Below are 17,736 nucleotides of genomic sequence, written 5' to 3'. Positions count from 1 at the left end.
TTTACCACTAAACAGAGCTCCCAGATGATCTTGACCTGAGACAGACGGTCCAGGGGAAGGTCTGTCCTAAGGAATGAGAGATGTGGCACGCCCAGCAGGTCTGAAGAACCAGCAGGAAGTCTGGGTCGGGGAATATGGGTATTTGTGGTATTGGTCCCTGTTCTTTATCTGAACACTTTGTAAATTTCATCAAAGAAGCAGCGAATGTACTGGTTGGCGGCTCCCAAGGGCAGCCCCAGCAGACACGGAGATGGCTGCCCACGCACTCGTGCCCTGGATCTTAAATGGTAAGTGGCAACCATCATTCTATCTACATGTGCGACGGGCTTCTTGCAATCTTGGGAGTTTTCCCACTGGGGAAACTCCACAAGTCCTAAGTCAATTCCTTAACTATAAGACTCTAACCAAGTGCCAAGTGGCTGGCATCTGCTCTGTGCCCAGTGCTATTTTATAAGTGACCCTGGGGCAGGTGAGAAGGAGCTCACCTCCTTATCCCTGTTTTCCAGACGGCAATCCCTAGGCTCATGCCCTCCCCACCAGCTCTCTGGGTAGAGAGTGGCAACAGGTGGAAAGTTGCCACTAAAGATAAACAGCCTGTTACAGAGCCCCTTCTGTCTGGAAGTGGAAACATTTTCTAGTTCTGAAGGGAAAGGATAAAAATACCATCATTTGAAATTCTAAAAATACTTAGGGAAAAAACCTTTCAAATATTAGTAATTTGATTTTTCTTAATTTTCTAGCTATTTTCATATGGAACAAACAGCCTGGCTTCCCAAAAGTTCCTGTAGACCAGCTCCCACATATTGAGGTTCCCACAGATATTGTCATGTGCCTGATGCAACATTTTTTTTTTCTGGTGACCTAGCATGAAACCAGAAATACTGTAGCAAATCCTTTGGTTCTCTTCTGTTAGATTCGATTCTACTCTATTCTTAGGGCCACACCTGTGGCATATGGAAGTTACTGGGCTAGGAGTCAAATCAGAGCTGTAGCTGCTGGCCTATACCACAGCCACAGTAATGCAGGATCCAAGCTGCATCTGTGACCTACACTGCAGCTTGCAGCAATGCCAGATCCTTAATCCAGTGAGCGAAGCCAGGGATTGAACCTGCATCCTCACAGACACTATGTGAGGTGTCGTGAGTAGTTCTTAATCTACCGAGCCACATCAGGAACTCCTATTTTAATTCTTTTTTAAATTAAAAACAATTTTTTTTTGGGCCATGCCCGCGGCTTGCGGATGTTCCTGGGCCAGGGATTGAACCTGTGCCGCAGCAGCGACCCGAGCCACAGCTGTGACCCGGCTAGATCTGTAACCCACTGTACTACCAGGGAATTCCTTACCCTTACTTTTAAAGTTAAAAAAACTATAAATTAAAAAAGTAGGGCCCAACTCAAATCACTGGGTAAATATATATGCATATGCCATCCTCCCCATCCCGATTTTAAAAATGGATACAGCCAACATGAATGAAAGTAAATAAGCATTTCGTAAAAGAATGCCCTTCTTATTCAGTAGGGCCAGACTTCACCAAAAAGGGATCGATAAATTAAATTACGGCTGGCTAACAGTGCACTCGGCTTAAAGTTTATAAAAATACTTTTTTTTGGGTTCACTTCGAACCGCATCAAACAAGAAGAAATGGATTCAAACAAATATCACCCTCAGGCAACAACGCTGTGGAAAAGACCTGTTTCATCCTGGGGGCCTGCCTCCTTTCCACCTTTCCAGGGACTGCAGTTATACCCAGTTTTGCGGGCAACACCCTGTCCTGTTTCTGGTGGCAACGTCCCAAGGTCAGCGGGGATGAGTAAGGCACCCATGGGCTTTGTCTGTGGCTGTTCCAGAGCCAGATAACCAGGGTGTGTCCCCGGGGCCCTGGTGTGTGAAGGAGTCTCAGGGTGAGGCGTGGGTTGGGGTGAGACCAGAGACGCTCTGGACTGAACGTCTGGCCCACACTTGGCATTCCTCATTCCAGCAAGGATAAGTGGCACGCGGCCCTCCCTTCCCGTGCCCCTGGTCCCCAGGTGAGCCAGGCCCACTCCAGCACTTCGCTGCACTCCGTGGAGTCTCCCTGTGGGCAATCACCTCCAGCTCTTGGTGGAAGGGGAGCGCCTCGTGTGCTCTACCCCTCTCTCCTCCATGGCCTTCACCCCAGAGCGCTTCTCCTGTAGGGGGCAGTCTGACGCCCTCTCTCCAGGCCCCTGCCCAGTGAGCCAGGGAGGGCGGGGAGGAGAAGCGCTGCTGGAGGTGGGATTCGGCAAGGATGCCTACGGACTGGGAAGCCCTCTTGGGGGGAGCGGGGAGGGCTGGGCAGCCTGAGATGCTTCCTGGGGGGGCTTCCCTTCCTCAGCCTCCCCTGCTGGGTGGCCCAGGCAGAGTTCTGGGGCTCTTCAGGCACTGTCCGCATTCCTCACTCACCACCTTCGAGCCTGCCATCTCTCTTTTCCCTTTCCTTGCAATCACTCTGGTCTTCTTGAGTTTATTTCACTCCTGGAATTTCTTTCTCTTACAGAGAATTTCTTCTCAGCCTGAGCTCTTAGGACTGACTGGCTCCCTCTGAGTCCTTTAAGAAGCTTCCCTGGCCCTTGGCACCACCCCGTCATACTCCTCCCTGGTTCCCCACTCCTCCCTTCAATGCTTTCAGCTTATTCAGCGCTTGAGGTGGGAGAAGGGAAGAAACCAAACGACTGATTCATTTCAGCAAAGCTGTCACGGGCACGGGGTGCTCTGCCAGGAACCAGTGCTCCCCTGAAGATGCGTCCGGTCCAAGCCCTGGGGAGCAGCACAGAGCTCAAGATGGGGTGCTGCTTAGCTCCCCCAACACACTGGTGGGATATGGAAGGCAGTGGATGAGGATGGTCTGGAAGTGTGTCTGAAGACTAGAAGTCTGAAATCAGAAACACTCAGGATGGTCATGTTTCTCTCCTGAGAACTTTCCCACTATCACTGCTCAGCCTCATCCTGAATCCAGAAAGCTCCCTTGTGGCCCCCTCCTCACTCCCAGGCTTTCAGAGTTCTAAAACAGAGCAAAGATGACCCAAGAGTTCCCGCTGTGAGGCAGAGGGTTAAGAATCCCACTGCAGCAGTTTGGGTAGCTGTGGCGATGTGGGTTCGATCGGTGACCTGGCGCAGCGGGTTAAAGGATCCAGCACTGCCACAGCTGCAGCTCAGCTTCAATCCCTGGCCCAGGAACTTCCATAAGCTGCAGGTGTGGCCATGACAGAAAAAAAAAAAAAAAAAGGAGTTTCCGTCGTGGCTCAGTGGTTAACGAATCCGATTAGGAACCATGAGGTTGCAGGTTTGATTCCTGGCCTCACTCAGTGGGTTAAGGATCCAGTGCTGCCATGAGCTGTGGTGTAGGTTGCAGACGCGGCTCGGATTCTGTGTTGCTGTGGCTGTGGCGTAGGCTGGCAGCTACAGCTCCGATTTGACCCCTAGCCTGGGAACCTCTATATGCCACGGGAGTGGCTCAAGAAAAGGCAAAAAGACGGAAAAAAAAAAAAAAGAACAGAGGTAGTCCATGGTAATAAAAGTAGCAAATCAAGGTAGAAATGACTCCCAAACTCACGAAGTGATTTTAAGATTTATAAACAGTGCTCAAAATCTAACTGCCTGTGACCTCAAAGTTCCTACGGATTTTGTGTCTTGAAATTGAGTTCAGGAGTCCCTTTGTGGCTCAGTGGTTCACGAACCTGACTGGGATCCATGACGTTGTGGGTTCGATCCCTGGCCATCGCTCAGTGACTTAGGGATCTAGTGTTGCCATGAACTGTGGTGTAGGTCACAGATGTGGCTTGAATCCTGCATTGCTGTGGCTGTGGTGTAGGCCAGCGGCTACAGCTCCGATTCAACCCCTAGCCTGGGAATTTCCATATGCCACAGGTATGGCCCTAAAAAGCAAAAAAAAAAAAAAAAAAAGAAAGAAAGAAAAGAAATTGAGTACACTCCCAGGTGACCCAGCGCCTTTCCTATCTGTGACCAACATTCCCCAGTAGCCTCCCTGGAACTGTGGCCTGCCTCCCAAAGACATTGGAAACTGCCTGCTGCCATGACCCTGGGCTGGGGGACGTGGGGGGGGGCGCTGAGCTTAGAGAAGCCTGGGGGAGGGAGGGGAAGGGAGAGGCTCAAAATAAGCCAGGAAAGAGATGACCAGAGAACAGAGAGCAGTGAGGCTCTGAGTTTTTAGCAACTAAAAGGGAGAAAATATCAAATTTGGAGTTTCTGTTGTGGCTCAACGGTTAGGAACCCAATTAGTATCCATGAGGATGTGGGTTCGAGCCCTGGCCTCCATCAGTGGGCTAAGGATCCGGTGTTGCCATGAGCTGTGGTGTAGGTTGCAGATGCAGCTTGGATCCTGTGTTGCTGGGGCTGTGGTGTACTTCCACATGCCGCAGGTACGGCCTTAAAAAGACCAAAAAAAAAAAAAAATCAAACTTGTGGCTGGCTGGATTTAAATGAGCTGCCCGGAGAGCATCTGGGTGTTAAGGGTTTTGAGGCCCTGGAGTCCCCTGCCCAGAACAGCTCCTTTGCTTTCAGTATCAGCCCTCTGGAGAGTGGGGAGGTGGGGGAGGAGAGATTCAGATGAAGAGGAAATCTGGGAAGAAGCAGGTTGTTTTTGACCTTGAGGATGTTTTGATCTCCCCATGAATGTTGCTGGTGAAAACAATCAACATAAAACTAGACTGACGATGGCTGAATAGCACATGATAAAATTTATGACAACTGGCCAAAGATGTCATTTTGTGACACTGAAAACTGCAAATAATAACAATAACAACTGGAGGGAAAATGTGACCTGGTGGAAATAAATATCCAAACACAAACAAATAAACGCAACCCCTGGAGTTCTTCTGTGGCACCGTGGGTTAAGGATCTGGCATTGTCCCTCCAGCGGCCCCCAAACCCCTTCCAAACCCAAACTGACAAAATCTAAAACCAGCTATGGTAAAACTCGTATTGAGTAAAATTATTGACCAAAAAGTAAATCTTCATTGTTAAGTTTATAGGTAAAAGAATTAAAACTTAAGAAAATAAGGCAGAACATTAGAAAATTTTAACTTTTCTATGTGGAAGATGGATGAAGGAATTAAATTGGTCTGATAGAGTTATGGTGAAAAATAATTTATTGTTTTTTTTTTGTCTTTTGCCTTTTTTTTTTTAATTAGGGCAGTACCCACAGCATATGGAGGTTCCCAGGCTAGGGGTCGAATCAGAGCTACAGCTGCCAGCCTACACCACAGCCACAGCAATGCAAGATCCGAGCTGCATCTGCAACCTACACCACAGCTCATGGCAATGCTGGATCCTTAAACTGCTGATTGAGGCCAGGGATGGAATCCACAATCTCATGGTTCCTAGTTGGATTCGTTTCCGCTGAGCCAAGACAGGAACTCCAGAAAATAATTTCTTGATGAAAACTGATCAATGTTAGTATAATTCAGATTAAAAATCTGTATTTACATGAGTTGCCATGTCCTCCAGGTCAAAATGGTGAGGCCAAAATACACTGAACTCGTTTTGAGATTTCTATGGGCTTGAAGGGACAGAAAGGAAGCGAGTCTCCTCTAAATTTCATCTTCAGAGTTCCTTTCTTGTCCGTGGCATCCCGCCTCTGGTCCTCACCTCTGTATCCATAGTCACCTGTCCTGACAACTGCACCTGTCCAGCCCCACTGCTGCTCTGAGGTTCACCCTCACACGTCCTCCTTTGGAACAAGGGCAACCTTCCAACCTGCCTCCTTGCCTCCAGTCTTGTCTTCATTGTCTCCAAGCCATCCTCCTCTACCCTGTGGTCCGGGCAATCTTTCTAACCCTTTGTTTTAAAGGTCTCCAGTGAGAGTTCCCTGGTGGTCTAGTGCTTAGGATTTAGCACGTTCGCTGCTATGGCCCAGGTTCAATCCCTGGTCTGAGAACCGAGATCCCACATCAAGTACTGTACGCTGCTGAGGCCAAAAAAAAAAAAAGCTTTTCAGTGGCTCCTTGAAGCCAGAGTGTCTTAACTCCTTAGCATGAAGGGTTCATTCTGCCTGGCTCCCCTGCCCCCATAGTTATGGGAATAAGTAAGTTCCCGGCCCTCCTTTATCACGCCCCATCACGAGTGCATGGGCCATACCAGCCATGCAGGTATTAGCTTCCCACCTTCCTTCACTTCAGGCTGTTGAGCCCCTATCTTACTAAGTTCTTGCCTTGCCTGAGTCCAGCCTTTTCAGTACCTCTTTAGTGACCTCTTCATTTCCAGAAAGACTCCTGCTTCCTCTGGCTTATTCCTTCAGTTTCTCTCTAGATCTAGCAGGATGAGGTCAATGTGTCTTAGAGGGTGAGGAAGGGGTGGTCTACCCCTGTTATTCCTCGTCAGAGCAGACCTAGGAGACTCTGTCAAGAAAGGACCGCCAGTTTCTCAAAGTTAAACACAGAACTGCCATATAATCCAGCAACTCTAGCCCTAGGTGTACATCCAGAAGAACTGAAAACAAGTACTCAAACAACCGCTTGTGCATGAATGTTCACAGCAGCGTTATTCACAGTAGCCAAAAGACGGAAACAACCCAAGTATCCATCACTGGATGAAAGGATAAACAAAATATGGTACATCCATACTATACATTATTACTTGAGCATAAAAATAAATGAAGCACTGCTACATGCTACGATATGGATGACGCTTATAAACACTCTGCCTAGTGAAAAGAGCCAGGCAGGAAAGGTCATACATTATACGATTCCATTTCTATGAAATAGCCGACATAGAGAAATTCAGAGACTCAGAAAGCAGATTGGTGGCTGCAAGGGACTGGGAGGGGAGGGGAGAATAGGGAGTGACTGCTTCATGGATACGGGATTTTTTTGGAGGGTGATGAAAATATTCTGGACCTACAGGGTGGTGATGGTTGCACAATATTATGAATTACCAAATGCCACCGTGTGGTATACTTTAAAATGGTTAATTGCATGTTACATGAATTTCACCTTAATAAAAAAAAATACAGAAAGAAAAGATCTCCTTGGGGATGGAGCCAGAGGGTGTGCCAAGAATAGAGGATGGTGGGAAATTCAATTTTATACCCTTGTGTCTTTAAATTAAAGGGGGTGGGGTTAAGAAAAGGGCTCCTCAGTGAGTATTGCTCCCCGGGACACATATCCCAAAGACTAGCCCTGAGCAGAGGTGGGAGGGGTGGACAGATGGAGGGGTACATAGGGCTCGAAAGAGGCGAAGAGGGGCCAGCCCTCCCTCCCTGCTGCTGGTTGGCTCACCCAAGGACAGAGGTTTAGACTCAGAGGACTGGAAAGGGGGCAGGCCGAGGAGGGTGGTCTGAACAGCCACTGCGGAGGGAACCCTTGTTTTCCTACACCTCATCACGTTTGCTAAGAAAGCAAGACATTTTATGTCTAGAAGCACCTGCAAGGTAAGACTCATATGTAAGTGGATCCTGTGAAATAGACTTTTATGCAGAGAGCAGAGATCGGATCACAAAGCCATAAGGAGAAATCTCTTTACCCGAATTACACAGACCCACTCGTCTGGTTTCCATTTCATTGCCTGAGTCTGTTTTATAGTTGTGCTTTTTCATGAAAGCTTTTAAGGGAGGCTATTCCCTGATGTCATGCAAAAAAAATGTCTGAATACAATTACATTATGGAGCAGCACTCTTGGAAGAGAACACAGACACGAAGCTCGCTGGTGTCCTGTTTCCTTCCCCTTAAAAGCTATTTGTCTGTTCTGTAAAAACAGAAGCCCCAAAATCCGGCTTCCCAGGACCCTCTATCTGTCACAATGCCCAGCAGCACTGACTTGGGAAACGCACGCAGAACTGGGGACCCCCGGGGAGGTGGGAGGGCTGTCAGGGAGCCGTGTCCAGCTCTGGTGACCAGCACACAGTCCTGAGCCACCTTGTCTCAGGTCACACATTTTACAATCAAGGGGAGGGAACAGAGCCCCCTGCTATGGGCTTTCTCAGGAATCGCCTATAAAACCTCCTCTCATTTCCTCCCTATCCTCATGCTTTATTCAGATGCGCCCCAAGGCTTGGGGAATGGGTTTCCTTAAAAGCTACTAGGAAAGGTGCTCTTAATCCAAATCTGCTCTACTGTGAGCACACTCCCCATGTTTTTCACCCTTTCCCTAGCTTTCTGGTCCTGGCAGAAGCTGCCATACTCCTCACTTTCCAGTAGAGGCTGTTCCTTCTTTGCTTCATCTCTGACTCAGGCCGATCAGCAAACGCCTTCTACCTCTACACAATCCCCCTTCCCACTCAACCATCTCTTTGAAGTCCCTACTATGAAAATTCAGAGACTCTGAAAGCAGATTGGTGGCTGCAAGGGACTGGGAAGGCAGGAGAGAATAGGGAGTGACTGCTTCATGGATACGGGGTTTTTTTGGAGGGTGATGAAAATATTCTGGACCTACAGGGTGGTGCCTCCTAACTGAACCGCTGTATAAACTGTCCCAACCTTCTCCCTGTCCCTATATCTTTACTCCCTTAACCACTCATTCTTCCAGATAATCTTGTCTTCTACAAAAGACATTCAGCATAAGCTCAAACTTCTGTCCTCCCCCACTTGAAAACGTCTCTAATGATTCTTTTGAAACATTAGCTTGAAAGCAGAGCAGGGTCTGGGAAACGCAGTTTTAGGACAAGGGAGTCAGGTCACCATTTACAGGAGAGAGAGCCTGGAGAGGGAGGAGGAGAGCCTGCAGACATGGGAGAAAAGGGCGCCGTGGCTGGAGGAAGGTCCTGGGGATGGAATGAGCTGCTGCACAAAGGATTCATGGACATGAAGGAGCATTTTTTTGCTGAGTTTGAAGGGGGCCGGATAAGAAGATTGATGAATGTTACAGAGTGGCCTCCTCCTTACTTTTAAACTCCTTGAAGCTGGCTTCTGACCTTCCCACTACTGGACCTTCTCTCTCAACTCTCACTTAGGACATTTCCTCCATCCTTATACTCTTTGACCAGATCTTTTGATGGTGAGCGGCATGGCTGACCAACTCTGTCCTTGCTCATTTTTCCTTAGGTGAGTTCATGACAATGGAACCTCTTGGTCTTCTTGATGGGTCTTGGTTACTTCCTTGGCTAGCTCCTCTCCCAAACTATTACCAGAGCCTTCTACAAATGCTCCCTTACCTTTAATTTCTCTCTCTCCCCACCCCTAATCCATCCATTTATCTCCCTCTTTCAATATATAGTTACTGATCCCCTACCATGTGCCAAGCACATGGCAGCTATTAAACTGTAGCTGAATTAATCTTAATGTATAGCTCTGATCATGTTACTTATTTGTTCAAAAGTTTTTACTGGTTTTCTGGTGCAAATGATATCCAGATTCACGGCCGTGGCTCTCCCAGTTTCCGTGGACATCTGCTGTTTTTGTGGGCTTGGCTTCCATTTGCCTTCTCTGGATGGCTGTGCCCCAGTCTTCTCCTGGAGAATCAGCCCTTCCACAATTTTGGCCCATGTGGTTTGGGTGTGGTTATCCTGCCCCCCCGCCCCAAGCATGAGCACCTACCCCAGGTCTAAGCCACTCAGGGCATCATCATCATCCTTGCCTCAGAGATTAGTTCCGGGATGGGCCTGGAACCCAACTACAGTCATTAAAAAAAGCCTTTAAAAGAGATTTGAGTGACACAGGCCTCGAATAAACCAAGACGGAAAGGCTAGAGCTGCTGCTGCATCTTAGAACTTCCAGGGGAGTGAGAGCTTATCTGAAAACAGAACCAACCTAAGGACAGAGTAAGAACATGGCAAGAAACCAGGTCCTTGGGACACTGTCTGAGCCCTTGCATCATGCCACATCTGAAGCCAGCCCCGGCCCCAGAACTCTCAGTCATGGGAGCCAATATGCTCCCTCCACCCAGTGCTGGAGCGGGTTGGATCAGAGAAAGAGTCTTGCTTGATCCAAAGGTCCTCTGCTGCATCCCAGCTTCCTTTCACCTCATCCTCTGTGCGTATGAAGACTTGCCTACTAATTTATTCCTTTCCTGAACATGCCTCACACTTGGCCAACCCTGTCTTTCTGGAATGCTCCCCATCGTTGCCGTCTTCTCTCACTCAAATTATATCTAACCTTTAAGCTTCAGTTCTAATGAGCTGTCCTCCAAGAAGCCATTCGTCTCCCATTTCCCCCAATTACAAATGTTTGTTGAATAAATGATGAACTGAACAAACAATGACACAGAGAAACAGGGTCCAAGGAGCGGGTTCACCAAATTGCTGTACAGCCCTGGGTTCCAGCAACCCTGTTCATCACCCATCTTCTCACTAAATCCCTGCTTCCTATCCTCTTTGGCCATCATTTCCCAAAAAGTTTCCCTTGAGATGCTGGGAATGTTGACAGATACTTTTTTGGGTACATAACATATATGCTTTAAACATATAAATGATAACATACTCTTTCTAAGATTCTCTTCCCTTACAAGTTGTTACAAAATATTAAGTAGAGGTCCCTCTGCTATACAGTAGGTGCCAGTGGATTATCTATTTTAATGATTTTTATTTTTTTCCATTATAGCTGGTCAATGTTCGTAGATACTTAAAACAGAAAACTCTCAACTCCAAAAACCAACCAAAGTGGGGGTGGGGGATCTATTAAATAAGTCTGGAAAATGCTGGATTAAACAAATACTTTTGTTTTTAATGCACGAAGGTGGGGATGGAGGCAGGCTACACTCTCCAATTTACTCATAAAACAGGTACCAGTACAGAGGGAAGTGCCACATTCTTCCCTGCAGACACGCTTTGGTTTAAGGTAGTGCGGGTTATTTTATATACACATATAAATATCCTACCCTTTGTTCAAGGTGCCTATTTGCTCTGCACAGCGACTATTCTGAACACAGAAAACCGTTCATTGTTAAACATGGCATGTAAGTGGTTTTGCTTTCTGGCAAATCTCCAAACCATAATTATTAAGGGACTCCGAGCTGCTGAGGAATTCTTGGGTTACAGAGGCTTTGATCTGCCCCTGCCTTCTCTCCCCAGCATGAATTTCCATGGGTGTGGCTGATTTTCATTGTTTCCCCAGAGGTGGGGCGGCTTCGAAGGTGAGGACGTGAACAGCCCTGCAAGGTGAGCAGGGTAACTGCGGCGCCCAGGCCCCGCACGGCTGTAACCAAGGGGACTGACCAGCTCTGTCCAAGTATCAGAGTCGGAATGCTGTGGCCTCGAATCTTCCGCTTCCCACGCGCTCTGGGAAGCCTGAGGTCTTGCCCCCCACCCCCCACCCTCAGGATCTGGCTTCCAGCTGGGGGAGGCTTTGCCGTCTTATTCCCATGAAAGCTGAGCGATCCGGCCCAGGAGTCTTTGGGTAGCTCCAGCCATCTGGCCTGTGCTGACCTCAAACTCAGGTAGCTGCCTCCCCCGCAAAGTGAAGAGATACCTCAACTCGGTCACGAACTGTGAGGCCAAGCTTTTGGCAGAGGCCACACTCCCTTCTACGGAAACATAGGCTGGGATGTCAAGGAGGACAGGGATACTCCTTCATCCTCCTTCGGGTTCTCCCTGCCAGAAAAGAGAGATGGGGCAGAACACCCAGCTGTTCATGGATCTCCTGTAGAAGGAGTTAAAAGAGGCCTGTAAGACCAAGCGGGAAGGTTCTCTAAGCCAGGGGCATGAAAAGGACTCTACGACAAAGAGCAAGTTTCTTTCTTTTTTTTTTTTTTATCTTTTCTAGGACCGCTCCCGTGGCATATGGAGGTTCCCAGGCTAGGGGTCTAATTGGAGCCGTAACCACCAGTCTACGCCACAGCCACAGCAACGCCAGATCCGAGCCGCGTCTGCAACCTACACCACAGCTCATGGCCATGCCAGATCCTTAACCCACTTAGCAAGGCCAGGGATCGAATCCGAAACCTCATGGTTCCTAACCACTGTGCCACGACGGGAACTCCTGTTTTCGTTGATATTTTAATGCAGCTGCGAGGCAGGTGAGACGGGTGATCATCCCCACTGTACAGATGACAACACTGAGGCCAAGAGAAGAGGGCCAACTAGTTCAGGAGGGAGGTGGCTCTGCAATGCCCAGATCCCTGCTCGCTCTCAAGTTGGAACTGCCCGTCAAAGGGCTCCTTCGCCGATGGGGAAGCAGCTCCTCCGTGGGTGGGCAGACAACAGGGACGGAGAAAGAAAGGCAGGGGGAGAATGAGTGAGAAGAAATCAGAGTCTCAGGGCAGCAGGTAGAAACCAGGGGTTCTAATGCAGAGGGGGTACAGAGAACGTCCAGAGCCCACTTGTACCGGGGAGGGAGCCAGAATGGTTTCCTTCAAGTGTCAGCTCCCACTGGGAGAGGCAGAGAATGGAAGCAGAAGGCCAGGGGGGAACCCTAGCAATTAGCCCCAGCCATGCCCTTCACTGTGTTGGAGGCTGGGGAAGAGTCAGGTGATCATCCCAAAGAGGAGAGAGGGGTACCCCACCCTGGGCCGCTGGGCCCGACCCCAAAAGGCTCGCTGTGGGCAGTATGGGACATTTCTGAGCCTCCTCCCGGGAATGGGTCGACCTCGCAGGATCCCCTTTTTGTCCCCCCATTTCGATCTATTCTATCTCCTCCTTCTTGTTTGCATCGGTCTCAGGAAGATGCAGATGAGCTCATTCCGGAAACGGGAGACCTTTCTTCCCACCCAAGGTGAAGGTCAATGAGTCACGTAGCTAAAAATACATGCAAGACTACCTATCAATAAAAGGAAAATGAAACACACAAGAAGTTAAATTCCCCTGCTATTTAAAATACAGCAAGGAACGTAAAACCTTATTTAGTAAGTACAACCGACACTCAAATATGTAAACTTTAATTACATGTTCTGGACCAGTGAGAGCCGAGTAAGGGAACAGGAGGAGGAGAGGTGAGGGCAGGGGAAAGCCACAGACTCAAGGAGAGGAAGATCGGGGGGAGGAAGTGAGGCCTAAGCTCAGAAGCACGTGCGACAAGGGAGGAGGCACAGAAAGGGGAGCGTTCAGAAGGTTCTGGGGTGAGGTGACTTGCAGGGCTCTGGGCAATGCGTATCAGTCAGTAAGTATTACTTATGACACCTGGATCTTTTTTGTTGTTGTTGCCTTTTTAGGGCCACACCTGCGGCATATGGAGTTTCCCAGGCTAGGGGTCGAATCGGAGCTGTACCTCGGGCCGACGCCACAGCTACAGCAACGCAGGATCCAAGCCACATCTGTGACCTACACCAACGCCGAATCCTTAACCCACTGAGCGAGGCCAGGGATCGAACCTGTGTCCTCATGGATCCCAGTCAGATTCGTATCCGCTGAGCCACAATGGGAACTCCTCCTTACTGATCTTTATCCTTAAACTTTCAGATGCCCCCCCTTGGAATGGGGACTCACAGGAGCCCATGAGAGAAAAAGTGTTGAATTAAACCGAGGATGCCCAATTAAATTAGAATTTTAGGTGAACAATGAATGCCGTTGTAGGATACATACGTCCCAAACAGTGCATGGGGCATACTTCCACAAAGACGTTATTCGTGGTTTATCTGAAATTCAAATTTAACTGGGTGTCCTGTATTTTTCTTCGCTAAATCTGGCAGCCTTGCGCTGGAGGCCAAACCATTCTTTGAACCAGAACGCAGTGACCAGGCCAGTATTTACACTGAGGGTGGGGGGTGGAATCAAGTGGATGGTCACTTTTGGAAATGGGAGGTGAAGCAGCACAGAGACTTGTGAGGAGGCAGGATGCTAATCAGCAACTGGGGGATATCGAGCTTCACGTTCTCTCCTCCTTGAGGGGTCGGCTTCCTGCTCCTCTCCCTGAGAACGGCTGAGACTGCTGGCCCCTCTCCCAGCCAAGGGTCAGAGAGAGAAAGAGTTGACTACAGAGTTATATTGGGATTGTGGGTAACCTGGCCTGTGTAGGGCTCCTGAAGATTCTGGAAGATTCTGGAGGATCTGACGTGGAGAGCAAGCTTGCAGAACACTAAGGAACAAGTAAAGCCAAGATGGAACATGGTCCATGATCTAGGGTGCTAAAGGAATGCTGACCTCCACTGCTTTTTTATTTTTATTTTATTTTACTTTTGTCTTTTGGTTTTTTTAGGGCCACACCCTCAGCATATGGAGGTTCCCAGGCTAGGGGTCGAATCGGAGCTACAGCTGCTGGCCTACACCACAGCCACAGCAACGGCAGATTTGAGCCGTGGCTGCGACCTACACCACAGCTTATGGCAGCGGGTGTGGCCCTAAAAAGCAAACATAGATAAATAACTAAAAAATTTAAAAAGTACCAATTTACAGTTTCACCAGCTATATCATGTCTGTTCCTTCACAGCCTTAGCAATCCTGGGTGAGAGCCATCTTTTTATCCTTTGTCAGTAAGATATCTGGAAAATGCCAGGGTACTTGTCGCTCTAGTTGGCATTTCTTTATTATAAGTCAGCATGAGCATTTTTTTTTTCCATATGTGTACTGTTCATGGCTATTTTTTTCTTTTCTTTTCTTTTGTCTTTTTGTCTTTTTAGGGCTGGCACCCGAGGCATACGGAGGTTCCCAGTCTAGGGGTCGAATCGGAGCTATAGTTGCTGGCCTATACCACAGCCACAGCAATGCAGGATCCGAGCCTCGTCTGTAACCTACACCACAGCTCACGGCACTGCTGGATCCTTAACCCACTGAGCAAGGCCAGAGATCGAACACAAAACCTCATGGTTCCTAGTCGGATTCATTTCTGCTGAGCCACAACGGGAACTCCCTCTTTTCTTTTTTTCTTTCTTTCTTTCTTTTTTTTTTGCTTTTTAGGGCTGCACCCAAAGCATATGAAGTTCCTAGGCTAGGGGTCGAATCAGAGCTACAGCTGCCAGCCTACACCACAGTCACAGCAACTGGGGATCTGAGCAGCATCTGTGACCTAAACCACAGCTCATGGCAATGCCAGATCCTTACTGAGCAAGGCCAGGGATCGAACCTGCATCCTCATGAATACTAGTCAGATTCATTTCTGTTGCATCACAACGGGAACTCCCATGGCTATTTTTTAATTTCACAAAGTGCTTGATTTTTATCTTTTGCCTCTTTTCCTATGATCTTCACTTACTGATTTTTAAAGAATCCATCATATGCTATGGATCAAAATTTAACTGTCTAAAGTACTGCAAAGTATTTCCCCTGAGGAGAGGTTCATCTACTAAAATCTTGGTAGTGTTTTCATCTGTTTGGGCCTCAAAGGAGTTTTGAAAAATTCTTTTTTCTTTTTTTTTGGCCATGTCCACGGCCTGCAGAAGTTCCAGGGCCAGGGATCGAACCCATGTCACAGCAGTGACCTGAGCCACAGCAGTGACAACACTGGATCCTTAACCTGCTGAGCCGCCAGGGAAATCCCTGAGTTTAAATTTTTTATTCTGTCATTGGCATAACTTATTTAAAATTTAAGGGTGCATAAATATCTAAGTGGTATTTTGTTGTTACAAATTTCTAGTTTGCTAGCAATTTGGTCAGAATGTGGCCTAGAAGGATTCCTACTTTATGGAATTGACATTTTCTTGATGACTCAAAATACAATCAATTTTGTAAATGTTATGTAGCTATTTGGAATGGATGCTTACTTTCTGACTGCAGAATACAAGGTTACCCATATCCAAGCTTTTAAATATAGCATTCAAATCCTTCATAATCTTATTTATATTTAATCTGCTTGACCTTATAAATTTTGCGAAAGGCAGCTTAAAGTATCATACTTTGGTTATAATTTTAAGAATTTTTTCCGTAATAGTTCTTTTTTTTTGGCTTTTTAGGGCTACACCCACGGCATATGGAAGTTCCCAGGCTAGGGGTCAAATCAGAGCTGTAGCCACCAGCCTATGCCACAGCCACAGCAACGTGGGATCCAAGCCTTGTCTGCAACCTCCACCGCAGCTCACAGCAACGCCAGATCCTTAATCCACTGAGTGAGGCTAGGGATCGAACCCATGTCCTCATGGATGCTAGTCAGGTTCACTACTGCTGAGCCACAACAGGAACTCCTCCCTAATACTTCTGATAGTGTGTCTTTCTTGGGGGAGGGGTATATTTGATGCTATTTTGCCTGATATGTAAAGGTTTATGCCTGTATATCTTCTTTGTGGATTATACCTTTTATTATTATCCAACATGTCCTTTTCTATCTATCCTCCTACTTTTTGCTGAAATTTTGCCTAGTATTGTGACTGCCACCTCTGCTTTCTTTTTGTTGTCATTTGCCTGAAATAGTTTTGTTCATCCCTCTATCTTTGGCTGTCCCAAGTCAGTCCGATATCTCCTATATCAGAGGGACAGAGTTAGAGGCACTCCCTTCTTCTGAGGATAGACAGCTCTGAGTAACATGCGGAGGCCGAAAAAAACACACTTCTGCGCACGTCCTGCAGTTAAACACGGCCACAGTATCAAGCTGGAGCCAACGAGAGGTACACAGGAGCGTTTTACGGGACTTAGGGACGGGGTCCCGAAAAGGGAGCGGGCGGGAGCTCTTTATTGCTCTTCTTTCTTTGCTTTTGTCTCATCAGCCTCGAGGATGGGATGGCTGAGGCTTCCAGCAGCCATCTGGGACCAAGAGGTGACCTTGAGGATAGAAGTCACATGCCAGGAGAGGGAAGCAGAGCCAGAAGCAGCCTGGGGTCTGCGACCCTCATGACTGCGAGCTGCCAGTCAGCGGGACCCCTCCTCAGGGATCACTTTAAGCCGAGAGAGGGAGGGAAAATGCCACTGTGCTCAAACCATGGTTTGTTTGGCTTTTCTGTTACAGGCAGACATAGGGAGTCCTGAAAAATACATCAGATCTTGCCCTTCTTTTTGGTGGGGGACACGATCTAAGAGTAACGAGATTCGATGATTCGAGTCTTAATTCCTGTTTCGGGTTATATTAGTGGTTATGTTAAAATGCTTAACAGACACATCTGGACGTTTGTTTTTAAGAGCTATCCCTCGGGTCTTGCAGCTCTAAGTACGGTCTCTTGAGCCGCATCCACGTCCCCTGGGAATTGGTGAGAAATGTGGAAGCTCATGCCCTCCCTAGACCTACTGAATCGGAAGCGAATTTTCACAAGCTCCTCAGGTGATCTGGGCACACAGTGCAGGGTGAATGCCACTGACTTAGAGGGCAAAAGGTGCCCCTCTCCTCTTCTGAGTAATGTTACCGATGGCCTCAATTCTCTACTTAGACCCTGGGAAGGCGCCCATAGAGTCAAGCCATCAGCGGGCATCGTCGGCCTTTGAAGGTCTGGCCCTCACCTCTCCGGTTTCAGTTCTTGTTCTTCTCCCATCGCTGCCAGAGTCTCGTTTCTCACGCTGGGCTAGGGTGTCAGGGTCTTCACCTAGAGCCCACCCAACAGCCAGCCCTTTCCTCCAATGCTGTTGTGGGAGGCGAGGCATCCGGCTCCAGGTGACGTGCCCAGCTCATCTCATTCTCCTTTGCATGACTCTTCCTCGCCCAGCCTCCCTTGGTAGCTAAGCTGGCCTGCACCCAGAACTCACCAAGGGGACAAGTGTCTGCTGGGGGTGGGGACATCTTTTCCTTCCTGGATTAAAAAGAACCGTGTGATAAGAACACTGTGTGTTTGTGTGCCTTCCTTCCTACCTAGAATGTGGAGGGGACATCTGAAGGTGCAAACACCATCTTGTAACCATGGGAATAAGCATGAGGTCAAAAGCCAACAGGCTGGGGATGACAAAGCAGAAAGACAGAGCCAGGCCTTTGACTGGGACTCTGTTGCCCTGCCTCCATGCCTCCTTCCTCCCTTTTCTTCCCTTCTGCTCTGAAGTCACTCTC

The 17,736-nt window shown here is 48.2% G+C and overlaps 1 protein-coding gene and 1 long non-coding RNA gene across 3 annotated transcripts in view; one reads left to right on the top strand and one right to left on the bottom strand.

Annotated features, from left to right (window-relative positions):
* THADA (THADA armadillo repeat containing) overlaps positions 1 to 17,736 on the bottom strand; it is a 323,933-nt gene that overhangs the window by 10,138 nt on the left and 296,059 nt on the right. The window lies entirely within an intron of this gene.
* On the top strand, positions 16,024 to 17,516 carry LOC125128121 (uncharacterized). The gene is made up of 2 exons (XR_007135146.1): positions 16,024 to 16,375; positions 16,475 to 17,516. It is a non-coding gene; the product is annotated as an uncharacterized LOC125128121 (long non-coding RNA).

Source organism: Phacochoerus africanus, chromosome 5, assembly GCF_016906955.1.
Source record: "Phacochoerus africanus isolate WHEZ1 chromosome 5, ROS_Pafr_v1, whole genome shotgun sequence".
Lineage (NCBI taxonomy): Eukaryota > Metazoa > Chordata > Mammalia > Artiodactyla > Suidae > Phacochoerus > Phacochoerus africanus.
Note: the sequence above shows the minus strand (reverse complement) of the source record. Positions and strands in the feature narration are given on the sequence as shown.